The sequence below is a fragment of the Sorex fumeus genome, unplaced genomic scaffold, assembly GCF_029834395.1.
Source record: "Sorex fumeus unplaced genomic scaffold, SorFum_2.1 ptg000043l, whole genome shotgun sequence".
NCBI classification, from domain to species: Eukaryota; Metazoa; Chordata; class Mammalia; order Eulipotyphla; family Soricidae; genus Sorex; species Sorex fumeus.
The window spans coordinates 7,242,727-7,255,140 of NW_026606100.1; positions in this window are offsets into that span (position 1 = coordinate 7,242,727).

A 12,414-nucleotide genomic window follows, 5' to 3' on the forward strand; every position below is an offset into this window, starting at 1 on the left:
ACAGAGACGTTACTGGTGCCTGCTCCAGTAAATCAATGAACAATGGGAGGACAGTGCTACAGTGCTATCCAAAAGATTTGCTTCATGTAACTTTGTTTTTTTAAAAAACAATAACAATAAAAAATAAGCCATAGATGTTAACACTAATGTAATCATGTTACATAAACTACAGTAAAAATAAATTTAAAAATAAATGTCAATAGAAATCAGATAGGCATATCATTTATTAATTGACATAAGAATCTAGGCTCCAAGGAAGAAGTATGGGGTAGAAATATAAATTTGAGTGATCAATAGTTAGAAAACATTAAAATCTTTGGAGCTCAATAAACTTCACAAAGGAAATGACACCATTTCAACAATTACAGTGAGGAATGAGCAAAGGATAATGAATAGGAGAGAGAGAGAGAGAGAGAGAGAGAGAGAGAGAGAGAGAGAGAGAAACAAGGTAAGCAGAGTGACTTGAAAACCGAGTGAGACTCCCACAGATGACTTCCACCACCATGTAAACTCACCTACCCACCTTGCTCCAGAGACTCAGAAACAAGGTTTTTTTTACTTTTTTTTTTTTGCGGGGGGGGGGGTGTCACACCCAGCTATGCACAGGGTCCTGGCTTTGCACTCAGGAATTACTCCTGGCTGTGTTGGGGGACCATAAAAGATGCTGGGAATTGAACCCAGGTCGGTCAGTACAAGGCAAATGCCCTACTTGCTGTATTATCGCTCCAGCCCCCAGAAACAACTTTCAAAAGAGATCAAATAGTTGCAGTATCTCTGACACCCACTTCCAGCTGACTTTGAGACTCTCCAGAGGGAGGTGGGCCTTTACCCAACCCAAAGGTGCCCCGACAGTTGCCTGCTTCCACACCCCAAATTTGCTGCCATGCCTCGGGCTAGACCCCATCATCTCGGGACCAAACCTCACAGAGAAATTAATCTACTGAGAACGTGGGTACTTGAGAAGTCCCATTGCCTGAAATCTCCAGTCCTTCTCAGAGTCAGGATGGGTGATCTCTCCCACCTCCCTGTACTTCCAGAAAACTTGGTGGTCACGTTCATACCCCAAAGCCGCTTTCCAGTTAAAAATTTAACTCCAGCTGTACTTCACAATTAGACATTCAGGATTTCCTGGAGTGATATTTCCAAACTACAACACTGATCTGGCTGGAGCAATAGCACGGCTGGTAGGGCGTTTGCTTTGCATGTGGCCGACCTGGGTTCGAGTCCTCCATCCCCCTCAGAGAGCCTGGCAATGGAGACGTTACTGGTGCCTGCTCGATCAAATCGATGAACCATGGGAGGACAGTGCTACAGTGCTACAACACTGATCATCTGGTAGTAGCACACCAGAGTGGACGGGATGTAATGTAGAAGCCAATCAATCTTGACTAACAAAATCATTAACACAGAAGGCTTAACTTGTAACAACATCTCAGTAATCACTAAGACAAGAACTTAACATGGTGAGATACAACAATTTACACTCATTTTCTTTGAGAGAAATATTTTTAATCATTCCATTAGGAACTTATTGGTAACAAGCAACATAAAATAAATTATTGTGGGCCTGCTAAGGGGGAAGACTTGAGGGGTGGTTGGCAAAATAGGAGACAACAGTGGAGGGGAAAATGATAGTGGTGGTAGGATTGGTGTTGGAATATTTAATTCCAGTAACAAATTATCATAAACAACTTTGTAAAACCACAGTGTTTAAATAAAGGGTAAGGGGAAAAGTTTTACATATGTAGACCTTACCTATTTCATGTAAACTCCATAATATATTAGAACAGATTTTTTAAAAGTCTATTGAAGACAGGTAAGACATAATTGCCATAATGAGATCCAAGTATAAAATAAAATTTAATGCAAAATATTATAGATTCTAGAGTTGAAAATTTACTTACGTAAATGAGAACATTTTATTATACTTATTTATTATATTGTATTAAAGGTTTTAATTTCCTTATTTACATGGGTAAAATCATATAGCAATTGCAAAATTACTTTCATTGATATATTTTCTGATTGATCTGTGAACCATTTCTTTAAGTTTCATTGGAGCAAGCAATATAAAACAAATTTGTTATGTGATTAAGGGGACAGGTTAGGGTTGGCAGGGAAACTGGGGATATTGGTGGAGGGAAGATCACACCAGTGGTGTTGAAGCACTAAATGCCTGAAACAACTGTATTATTAACAACTTTGTAAATCATGGTGTTTTAATAAAAGTAAACAAAACAGGTCACATGAGAGATGATAGAAGAAGGAAGGATGCTGCTATGTCATTGATCATTAGCTTTGTTGTGTTGAGATACCAGTGATCACAAAACAGTTGTTTGATCATTAAGACTAAAATCTTAAGTATCATAAATAGAATTATTAATGGAGAAACGTGTAGAATTGTTATAATTGTTTCTCTGTGGAGGTAAAAAGATGTGAGAGCCAGAGTAGTTTTAGAGATGTTGATCTTTGCTTAGAAGCACAGGAAATCCTTTCCTACACTAACAAAAAAGAAGACAGCTATATTCATGCCTGTAGGTGGGTAGATGTTTGGTGGAAGCCTGTTCCTTTTTAATTTAATTCCAGTTTTCTCAGTGGGAGAAAGAAGAGCTGGATATTTGAAGCAGAAGAGGGAATAAAATAAACATTTATTTGATGCAATCGTATTTCCTGTTGCTAGCCTTGGCCTTAAAATTCCAATGGCCAAAGACATCCCTAAGGCTGATGTAATGGAACATAATGGCTATATATATTTACTGAATGGGGTTTTCAAGTGGTGCTCAAGGGGCATGTGGGGCTGCTTTCAGTGCCTCTTGGCCAATCAGGCCTGACATTTAAATGTTAGACCCTGAAGCTGCAGTGCAAAGGACCAGCAAGGCCACCATGATGGACCCCCATGGCTACCGTCGGTACTGCTCAGAGGATTATATGGTGGGGATAGAATCATTTTGGGTATGTGCAAAGCATGTGCTTTAACCCCTAAACTTTATCCTCATCCTTAATATATGATATCAAGTCCTAGATTCAAATTTTAACACATTTTGAATTTATTTCTGTGGGTGCAGTTATAATAGTTAACTTTCTTCCTTTCTCTTTCCCTCCCTCTCTCCTTCCCTTCTCTTCTTTCCTTCCTTCCTTTCTCTCTTTTTATTTTTTTTTTTCTTGTTTTTGAGTCATACCAAGTGATGCTCAGAGGTTACCCATGCTTCTCCCATCCTGGGAGGATCCTCCCAACACACTTTATTTGGTGCTCCCTTCTCTATCTGAGCTCCCTTTTCCCCTAGAATGTGTGGCTGGCCTCCAAGCCATGGAGCAAAACTCCTGGTACTAATTTCAGCCACTCTTGGGTTCTAGTCTACCCAAATGCTCTACCCACTGTGCTATCTCTCCAACCCCTCTTTCTTGTATTTTTGAACAGATTTTTTATTGGATAGTCACGTTTCCTTCATCATAAATTAGCTATTGAAATATGTATGATTTTTCTGCATTTTCAATGATATTCCATCGACTCATGTCTAATTTTATTCCAACACTATATTACTATACTATTGTTGCTGTGTAATATAGTTTGAGGTTAGGTAACAGTATGCCTCATTTTCCTGCCTCAAGGTTGCTTCGTCTATTCAAGATCTTTTGTTTTTCCACATATATTTTTATACTATTTGTTCTATTTTCCTTAACATTTTTGATAGGGATGGCACAAAATGTGCCTAGTTCTTTATTTAGGAGGGCTATTTTAACAGGTAATTCTCTCCATCCATAGCATTGACTATGTTTCCATAATTTTGTGTCATATATATTTTTAACAATATCTTGTATTTTTCACTGTACAGTTCTTTTTACCTTCCTTATTATATTTATTCTTTCTTATTATATTTATTCTGGGTATTTAAGTCTTTTTTTAAGTAATTGTGATTGGTGTTGTTCCCTCAATGTTTTTCTTCTACCTCATTATGCAAGGGATCACGGTCATGGTCCTCCCGTTGTTCATTGATTTGCTCGAGTGGGTCCAGTAACGTCTCCATCATGAGACTTGTTGTTACTGTGTTTGGCATATCAAATACGTCATGGGTAGCTTGCCATGACGTGCAGGCGAGATATTCTCTGTAGCTTGCCAGGCTCTCCGAGAGGGGCGGAGGAATCGAACTCGGGTCGGCCATGTTGGCCACTTGTAAGGCAAACGCCCTACCGCTGTGCTATCACTCCAGCCCATGCAAGGGATGCAATAGATTTTATGTATATTAATTTTATAGTCTGCTCCTTTACCATATACGTTTATGGCATTGAATAGTTGTGTGGAATCTTTAAGGACAGTGAGTTCAGAGCTAAAATCCTCAAGGAATGAGATGGAGTGTTCAAAGATTTTTTTTTATGTAGCAGTACTGTTATTTATTCAGCCACTGATTAGCTGATTGAATTAGGCATGAACCCCACCTTACTTTTTTTTCATTTTTTATAATTTTATTGATTGTGTCACTGTGAGAGCAGTTACAAAGCTTTTGGGTTTAAGTGTCAGTCATACAATGAAATACCTGTACCTTCACAGTGCCCATTCTCCTCCACCAAAAACCCCAGTATACCCCATCCCACACCCTCCCCCCATCTGTGGGGCAGATGATTTCCACATTACTCTCTCTCTACTTTGATCACATTCAATATTTTGACACCAAACCCACCATTTTTATTTGGGATTTTACCCCAACACTCAGATCTGCCAAAAAGGCAACAGTAGACAATTTGTTTTCTATTGCTGGTTATGAAAAACATATGATGTTGTTGCATGGCTGCAGTAGTGGCTGCACAATTTTGAAATTCTGAAATTTTAACACTTAAATTTGGAGGGATTTTTGCCAAAACCTGCTGGGTTCTGAGATTTGTTCCTGAGTCTCTGGTATCATGGCTGTTAAGCAGCTTGGTCAGGAACCAGAAAGGCTGTTCATGGGCAGCGACTTGGGGTCTCGTTGGGACGGGGAGGAAAGGGCCGGCTCCACCCCCATCCCTTGAGGCCCTGCGTGTATCGTCACTGAGGGCCCAAACCTGCCTGCGCAATGGCCTTTGGAGGATGGCAGCCACAAAGCCGCCTAGGGGTAGCAAGCAGAGGGACAACACCCTTTCCCCCCTGGAGTGACCCAGCGACAGTAACATATTGCGGGGTTTGGATGCATTTCTGCCAAAAGTCACTGGGTTTCGAGATTTGTTTCTGAGTCTCTGAGATCATGGCTGTTAAGCAACTTGATTAGGAGCCAGAGAGGCTGTTCGTGGGAGGGAAGTTGGGGTCTCGTTGGGACGGGGAAGAAAGGGCCAGCTCCACCCCCATCCCGTGAGGCCCCATGCATCTCGTCACTTAGGGTCCAAACCTGACTATCCAGTGGCCTTTGGCAGATAATAACCAACAGGCCGCAAAGGGGAACAGGCCAAGGCACAAAACCTGTTCCCACCTGGGGTGGCCCAGCGCCGGTAACCTACTACAGAGACCAGATGCATTTCTGCCAAAAGTCACTGGGGTTCGACATTTGTTTCTGAGTCTCTGGGATCACAGCCCAGAGTTAAGCAGTTCAATCAGGAACCAGAGAGGCCATGCCTCCAATTATATAGCTGAGCCGGAGGTGGTTTGTGGGTGTGTCTTCCACATACCTAACTTTTGGCTGTTTACTTTCGTGGTAAAGTTTGCCCCAAGTTTTTGGGGTCTGGCCAAAGGCACAGCAGCAATTTTGGGGTATCTGGATGTCTGAAGGTGCCATCAGGCTGCTGATGCCTCACAGGTACAAATTGACCTGATTGCGGCACCACACCCCTGGTCAAAGATCTTTAGATGACCATAACAAAGTTAAATAGAGGAGGGTATCATCTGATGACTTGAAAATTAAAGCCAGGTTCCTTAAGGAAGAGGGAAGGGAAATAGGTGAAAGCAGCATTAAAAAGCAGAAAAGGATCTACTTAATTTTTTCAGATATGGTGCACAGGTGCTGAGAACAGCATTTTAAAGGACTGTGGGGAGAGAAGTACTCTCTGGAGAGTCAGGTGAATGGGAAAAAAAGAAAAAAGAAAAGAAAGTTTGTTGATAAAGAAGATTTTGCTGGTGATCATTGATGAATTCAAGAAAAGGTTTTCCATGCCACCAGACTCCATGCTAGTCTGTTTCACACAGGGCACCCCAGAGGGGGGGCCGATGAGAGCCCTTTCTACCCAAAGGGACTCAGCTCTGGCAGCCAAAAAACTCCACAACCCAACTGCCGCCACGTTCAAAACCGCTTCCTACACACTTGGGCCGAGCCTCACGCATAGAACCCAGGTAATGCGGAACTTTGTGACCTTGGACTCTGGGCTCAACGGGACCAGGAGCAAAGATCCTCTGCCCACTTCTCCCAATCTCAGGTGACCCAGGGGTCACACCCACAAGTCACCTCTTGCTGGTGCCAGATAATCTTGTCATCAGCCACCATCCAGATTCCACAGCTGTTTCTCCTGAAAGGGAGAATAACATGAGTCCCCCATAACCATGCCATCAGACTCTGTGCCAGGCTTTTTCACAAGGGTGCCCCAGAGGAGGGTGGGTGAGAGCCCTTCCCTCCCCAAGGGACCCAGCTCTGGCAGCCAAAAAACTCTATAACCCAACTGCCATCATGCTCAAGGCCACTTTCCACACACTTCGGCCGAGCCTTACATATGAATAAATATATTCCTGGTGGCTGTCTGATACATCATAAGACACTCCCTACCCATTCTTCATAATTACTACACCACAGTTGATGGGGTTCAGACAGTAGGCAAAAAATTATAGAGGGAAATATATATATGCATATATACATATTTTCAGATATATATATATATATATATATATCAAAGCTCACATCACCCAAACTTTAACAACATGTTAGTGATGTCCTATAGAATGTCTTAACAGCTCCTGCCAAAATAGAACAATCTTCCTATATGAACACTTTTTTTAAGCATGTTCAGCAGTACATCATAACAGACAATATAAAATATTTTATTTTGGTTGTGTTTTGGGACAGGGATTGGGAATTGAGATGGAAACATCCCGAATTTGGTGGTGAGAAAATGTAATGGTTATGGGATGGGTGTTTGAATATTAATCAAATATTGCGAACTAACTTATAAAATAAAAAAAATTAAAAAAGAGAGAAAAAGTTTTAATTTTCATTTACAGAAAATGAGAAGAGGGGAGAGAAGGAGTCAGATTGTGTATGGATGAGGATCAGAGCACAGTATCTTAAATATATAACTTATCTCTTTAAAATTTTCTTCAAAATCCTTCCTGCAACAAAGCATTTAGTCTTGTTTTATGCAAAATCTCTTTTTTCATAAAGTTACGACCTAAAGTTCTACTTCTCGAGGAATCCAAGATCCAGAGGCACTATAATGAATGTCAGGAGAAAGGAATTTATAGTTGCATAGATGTGCTAAATTTAAACTTTATGTACTACAATTTTTTTCTGTTAAAAATATTTGCCCATGGAGTAACAGAGATAGTACAATAGAGATAAGGCTCTAAGAGAGATCCTTAAGCACAGAGCCAGGAGTAAGCCAGGTCTGGTGAAAAAAATATGCACAAAATAGTGGCAAGTCATTAATATTTCTGGAAACGCCATCCCTATAAAGGAAGCATGAATTGCAGACTAATAGAAAATGGATGTTTTGTGCTAGTTATAAAAAAATCACAAAAGACTGGAATGCCTCCAGTTGTTATTTTTGTTGTGAAATGTAAACTCCTTTGAAAGCATTATTCCTCCAACATAAACTAAACTATAAGAATGGGTTGCAGGGCAGAGAGATAATATAGAAGGAAGGGCACTTACTTTGCATACATTTGACTCCCCTGCCTGGACTCCCTATTTTATTACATATGGTCCCCCCAAATCCTCCAAGAGTGATCCCTGGGGGCAGAACTAGGAGTAATCCCTGAGCACTCCTATACCCACCCCCCCCCACACACAATAAAATAAAAGCAACTTTAACTTGTTTGTCGAATCAAAGGAGTAATCAGATGTCATTTCTGTACTGGTTAAAAATAAATGAACTAACCTCAAGCTTTCCACCGAATTTTTGAATGTGCTTGGCCCCACATTGTAGTACATGCAAAATTCAGTAATTAATTTTGAAGGTGGTAGACAAAATTTTGTATAGGCCTGGGGTGAAAGTGCTCTGTAAAAGGACTTTTGCACCCTCCTCTCATGCCGATCAGAAATGAACAACTCATAGCATTCATTTTTCCCAAGTTGGGAGATGCCTGCCAATTTCTCAACCTTTGGCTCCTTTTCCTTGATTTCAGTTTCAGCCTCGAGGTCTCTCAAATGTACTGCTTTGAGTTGTGAAGTCTGGCAGGTAGACAATAAATTATCCCGTCTTTGTCTACCCTTTTAAGAGTACATGTTTTCTTTCTTACATGGGAAGTTGGTGGTACAATCCAAGAACTCAATGGAGCATCACCAATTTGAGAATTGGCACTAATTTTGGTCAGTTCTGGCTTTAGGAGTGTTTGGAGACCTGCTTCATCAAGTATCCATTTGTGTTATGTCTTAATCTGCACGTCCACATTGGTGAGTCTCTGAGGCAGGTGGGGAATTTCATGTCACTTTGATTTCAGTGTTTAACCAGCTTGGATTCTGTTCTAGAAAAATTTTGTTTCCCTTGGTGACTAATGGAGAGATGGGCACACTTCCTCATTTGTTTGAATGCTTTGGATCTTTCTACTCGGTTAGTACCTGTCTTTTTGTTTCCTTGCTATTTAGCTATGCTTTCTTTGTTTCAGAACTTATGTAGTGACAGCTCTTAGACACTCAGAGTTTGTGGCTGTTACCTTTTCCTTAGGATTTAGTAGTCTGTTTCTCCTTTGAAACTCTTTTCTTGTGTGGCAATCAGATACTTAATTTAAATACGGATTGAGTCACAGAGAACATTAGGCACCTAGGTAGACACCATGAGGATCATCCATTTCTCAAAGATACTTTTTTTACTTTAGCATGGCTGTGGCTGGTTCCAGAGGTCTTCAGCTGCTGGAGCTCTGCTCGGGACAGGGAAGGAAACTCAATCTGCCCTCCTCCAAGGGGCCCTGGTGAGGACAGTCAAGGTGCAGGGGCAGGAGACTCTGCGTTGTTTTCTTCCAGGAGCTTGGTTTTATAGTCTCTGGATGTTGGCCAGTGATGGGATTACACGGCAGCAGGGGCAGTTGGTGGGTATAAAGCCTAGTTACTGGAAGATGGGGGATATGGGTGGAGGAGGCCCAGTCCTAATCTGAGCAGTTTGGGAGATCTCAGCCCCAGGTCCCTCACACCTGGGTTCCTCTGCCAGTTCCTTCATGCATGAGACTCGTCTGAGCCCCGAGCAGAGACCCGGCAGCTGAAGAGCTCCAGAACCAGTCACAGCCATGCTGAAGACCATTCTCCACATGCTTGGATGCATGAAGGAACCGACAGAGGAATCCAGGTGTGCGGGACCCAGGGCTGAGATCTCCAAACCTGCTCGGATCAGGACTGGACCTCCTCCACCCAGATCCCCCAACTTCCAGTAGGTAGGCATTACACCCACAACTGCCCCTGGTGCCATGTAATCCCGTCAACGGCCAAGATTCAGACTATTCTAGCTCTCAGAGAACCCAGCTACCTAGAGTATCCTGCCCACACGGCAGAGTCTGGAAAGCTCCCTGAGGCATATTCGATATGCCAAAACCCGGTAACAATGATGGGCCTCATTCCCCTGGCCTTGAAAGAGCCTCCAATGTGGGACTTGCTAACACCTATCCTATATTAAGGCTAGCAGTCCCATGGACCTGGCCTCTAATAGTCTTGGGTATCTATATAATTTTCCTTATCTCCTGACAATTTTGATGACAAAATGATCTTACAAAATATCACTGATGGGTAAACTCAACCCTAGGTAAATGTTCTAGTATATAAAGATAGCCATGGAAATGAAAGAGCAATAATGGGGACACCAAGGATCCAACTGAGTGATTTTATCCATCATCCACTTGGGATTTGGAGGGAAAGTAGGGACTGAAATTGTGGTGAAACTAATGCTGTCTTTTGTATAAAAATGAAGGAAAATGAGAATATATTCATATTGAATATTTATTTTACAAAGAAACAAGATTCACGGGGAAGCAATGACAGTGGTTACCTGTAGTGGAAGGGCATGGAAAAACATGGTCAGATAGCGGCTGGAGTGGGTGGGGTTTTTAATGTATTAAATAGTAAGTATTTTTTAATAATTCAAATATAACATTGATTCAAAATCAAATTCGAAAACAAAATCCAACATATTAGAAATGAATACACTAGGGGTAATTGGGGATATAAAAACAAGAGAAAGTATTTCTTAAACTCAACATTATAATATAATCAGTGCTAATTTCCATGTATTTCCTCTCTAAATTAGCCCCTCACACATGACCTGCAATCGTATTTGTCATTCAATTAATTTGTTTTCATGTTGTTGGTGTTGGGGATGAAACCTAGGACCTCAAATATGCAAAGTGTGTAGTCTCCCATTAAGTTGAGGTACTTCTGTAGCCCCAGAGTCTATAATTGTAAACCTGTAGCTTTGGGGTGGTTTGTTAACTCACAAGTCCTCTAGGAGGTTTTCCCTGAATTATACTGGGTGTATGAAGAACAGGACCTTCTGCGTAAAAAGAGAAAAACAAAATTTTCTCTCACTTCCTCAATTCTTCAGATCTTTGAATCTTTGGAGATGGCCACTGAACCAAGAAGAAAATCTCTAAAAATCCACAGTGACGCTCACCCAATTTTGCATCTTGGGTTCACATAAATTACCAGGGAACATCAACTGATTATACCAAGGGTGAATCTCTTTTTTTTATTTTGGAGCCGTACCCGGAGATGCTCAGGACCTATTCCTAGCTCTGTGCTCAGAGGTCACTACTGGCAGTGCCTTCAGGATTACATAAAGTGCCAGGGATCAAATAAGGGTCAACCACATGCAAGGCAGGTAAAAGGAAAAGACTCCCTGACATTAGACATTTGAATTATTAGGCTAGAGTCTGAACAACTATGTTTACTGGAGTTAAATAATTAAGTAAATCAGCTGGTAACATCACTATAAAAATCAGGGTAAATATATGAAAGTTAGAAATCTGAATATGGTAAATAATATAAAATTAAATAAACAGCTAAATTAAATAATAAAAATCTCGGGATATGACACAATGGTTACTCTGGAGGAGGAGGGGGTGCTAACAGGTAGTTAAATGTCATGCATGAAACCCTACCAGTAACAGTACTGTAAACCACACAGTACCCAAAGAAAAAAAAGGAAAGATAAAGAAATATATGTCTGCCATGAAGGCAGGCTGAGAATGAGAAGGAAATGAGACATTGGTGGAAGGAAGTAGATGCTGGTGAAGGGATTGGTGTTGGAATATTGCATGCCTGAAACACAATCATGAGTGACATTGCAATTCAGAGTGGCTCAATTAAAATAAATAGAATTAATAAATTAGAAGGAAGAGGAGAGAAATAATCTGGAGTATGGCACAAAGAGAAAAATGTTGAAAATGTAAGAAAGAGATAAAAAAACTATTTTTAGAGGAATAGATGTATTTGGTTAGAAGTAAAATAAGGTAAGAACAATTTTTAAAAGATTTATGGCTGAGTTTTTCCAGAGTGCTAATGTGCAAAATAAGTAAAATAAGACTATGACAGCAAACTTTAAAAAAATTAAATCTACGTGGAAGTCTAAAATAATGAGAAAATCTTAAAAATTAATTTCTGAAAGAGTTTTATCTTTAGTGATGACTACCTTACCTTCAACTGGCTGGCAATTAGAACAACTGTTGACCTTGTTAAAACATCAGAGAGAAGTAGAAGCCAGTGGACTGGAAACTTTAATATCACTTATATCATTTGTCATCCTGTGCTCATAGATTTGCTTGAGCAGGTGCCAGTAATGTCTTCATTCATCCCTGTCACGTGCTAGTGTAGCCCAGTGGTATCTGCTCGCTCCAGGAACATGAAGAGCTTCAAGCCATTCGTTCAGGGTCTTGACGAAGAAGTCTGACCATATTGTAGGTGGGTGGCCAGGAGTTCTTTTGATGTCCCGTGGAATCCAGATGGTAATGGCTCTGGTCCAGCGGTCATCTCTAAATTGCATTCTGTGTCTGGCCCATCTGATTTTCGACGCCTTGGCAAATGAGATAGCCTCCCTGGTCCTCGATTGTCAGAGGTCAGAACTCTGGATTCCTTCTCTCACTTGAGTGAGCCGTGATACTCCCTCCAAGCATAGCTCTTTCGATTCTTCTTTGGGAGACCCGAATAGCGTTCTCATCCTGTTTTCATAGGGCCCAGGTCCAAATACAGTGTACCTGGGTTGAGAGCTCAACATGACTTGGCTCCAGAACTGCGCAGGCGGAAGAGAGCGGCATTGGATGCCTTTAAG